At 49.5% G+C, this 2,500-nt stretch overlaps 1 non-coding gene across 1 annotated transcript; it reads left to right on the forward strand.

Moving 5' to 3' along the window:
- The first annotated feature begins 2,236 nt into the window (after positions 1-2,236).
- On the forward strand, positions 2,237-2,391 carry LOC143304782 (5.8S ribosomal RNA). The gene has a single exon (XR_013061415.1). It is a non-coding gene; the product is annotated as a 5.8S ribosomal RNA (ribosomal RNA).
- The last annotated feature ends 109 nt before the right edge of the window (positions 2,392-2,500 follow it).

Consider the following 2,500-nt stretch of genomic DNA (forward strand, 5'->3'; position numbering starts at 1 on the left):
TCGTATTTGCATCGTGGAAACCGTACGAACGAATATAAAAGTCCATGCAAACTAATAAGAAAATCTCTAAAGTGCCTCGTGTCGGAGAGATCATGCTCGCCTATTCTCTTCTATGTTTCGTGGTCTGTGTTGCGTTTGTTCTCCTCCTAGCAACGGGACATATCGAAGACTCCTCTTTGGGATCGAACGAAGCGTCTAGAACGAGTCGACGAGAGCGAAAGAACTTGTAGCGAGTCGCGCAGAGCGAAAGGATACCGATATACATCTTCGAAGGTTCTCTTCGAAGATCCATGGATACCTTCTGCGTCGACTTCTCTCGTCTCTTTCATCGAAACTCTCGTCGTTCTCGAAACGTGCTTCCTACCCACAGGGCGTGTGCTCTTCGTGTGTCGTTTCGTTCGAAATAACGAAACCACGTGTAACATACTCGTGGATCGGGTAACCTAGAACGAAGACGCATCGCGTGGATGTTGGCCCGCTATGCGACGATGACCGATGATGATGATGATACGATGTCGATGTCGATGTCGATGTCGATGTCGACGACGACGACGACGATGAAGACGATGTGTAGCAACGATTCGTAACTAGTGTAGCCGAAGTTCGTTCAGAGGGGAATGCCGCCGGCTTCGAAGCCTCGATGTCGTGAGTCGGACACCCGTGCCGTCGCTAGAGTTTTTCAAACTCTGCTTCTGGATATTGGGACGAAAGACCGCTCGAGGACGACGACAGCCGTGCGTGCGTATCCCATCGAATTTTTTTACACCACCTGAACGAGACTAAAGTTTCGTCTAGTTGATCGTCTACCGTCGCATAATGTATATTATATACCGTTCAGAGGGGACCGGCTGTCTATCCTCGTTGTCGTGAGTCGGACACCCGTGCCGTCGCTAGAGTTTTTCAAACTCTGCTTCTGGATATTGGGACGAAAGACCGCGCGAGGACGACGGATTCGAGTTCCATCGAATTTTTGATGTACACACTACCTGAACGAGACTTAAAGTTTCATATAATATACCGTTCAGAGGGGACCGGCTGTCTTTCCTCGTTGTCGTGAGTCGGACACCCGTGCCGTCGCTAGAGTTTTTCAAACTCTGCTTCTGGATATTGGGACGAAAGACCGCGCGAGGACGACGGATGCGAGTTCCATCGAATTTTTGATGTACACACTACCTGAACGAGACTTAGTTTCATCCAGTTTGTCGTCTATCATCGCATATATATAATATACCGTTCAGAGGGGACCGGCTGTCTATCCTCGTTGTCGTGAGTCGGACACCCGTGCCGTCGCTAGAGTTTTTCAAACTCTGCTTCTGGATGTTGGGACGAAAGACCGCGCGAGGACGATGGATGAGAGTCCCATCGAATTTTTGATTTACAAGACACACACACTACCTGAACGAGACTAAAGTTTCATCGAGTTTATCGTCGTCGCATAACCCGTTCGGAGGGAACCGGCTGTCTATCCTCGTTGTCGTGAGTCGGACACCCGTGCCGTCGCTAGAGCTTTTCAAACTCTGCTTCTGGATGTTGGGACGAAAGACCGCGCGAGGACGATGGCTGCGAGTACCATCGAATTTTTGTTTTTTTTTTTTTAAAAAAAACATCACCCGAACGGAGATGTGTTCTATCTTTCGTCGATTTTTCATGCTTTCAGTCGTCGCGTGGTCGCCATCCGTTCGGAGGGGATCGCCGGCTTCGAAACCTCGATGTCGTGAGTCGGACACCCGTGCCGTCGCTAGAGTTTTTCAAACTCTGCTTCTGGATATTGGGACGAAAGACCGCTCGAGGCGGACGGCCGCGCAAATCCCATCGAATCTTTACTATCACCCGAACGATGGAGAGATGCACGCGCGCTGTTTCTTGAATAATTGGACGAGAGAGTAGAATCAAACACATATAAAACATGGGCTAGCCACCGTCCTTACTCGTTCGCGAGATCGTGTGCTGTACAGAGGATTCAGAATCGGGTGTATATATCCCCGTCGTTTCCTGACGAACGGAGCTTCGATCTCGATGGTTGTTATATATCATAATGTACTTTACGCCCGGCCGGCGAACGCGCGTATCTTCGCGCGTTCGTCGGTTTCTTTTTTTTCGAACGTTTTTGTGTCGTCAATCCTATGGCGACTTCTGCGCGTTCGATTCCCGTTGGTCGAACGTGACGGAACTCGGCTTCGCTAGAACCGAGAAGAGTACATTTGAGTATTGAACTGTTGCAAAATTTATAAAAGATTACCCTGAACGGTGGATCACTTGGCTCGTGGGTCGATGAAGAACGCAGCTAATTGCGCGTCAACGTGTGAACTGCAGGACACATGAACATCGACATTTCGAACGCACATTGCGGTCCACGGATACAATTCCTGGACCACGCCTGGCTGAGGGTTGCTCACGTAAACCTAAGACTGCTTGCGTTGCGTATCGTTACTCTCCGTATCTGTCTCTCTCTGTCCCTTCTTGCCTTAACAACCCGCCGTCGTTCTTTATATAAGAGAAC

This window comes from Bombus vancouverensis, unplaced genomic scaffold, assembly GCF_051014615.1.
Source record: "Bombus vancouverensis nearcticus unplaced genomic scaffold, iyBomVanc1_principal scaffold0054, whole genome shotgun sequence".
Lineage (NCBI taxonomy): Eukaryota > Metazoa > Arthropoda > Insecta > Hymenoptera > Apidae > Bombus > Bombus vancouverensis.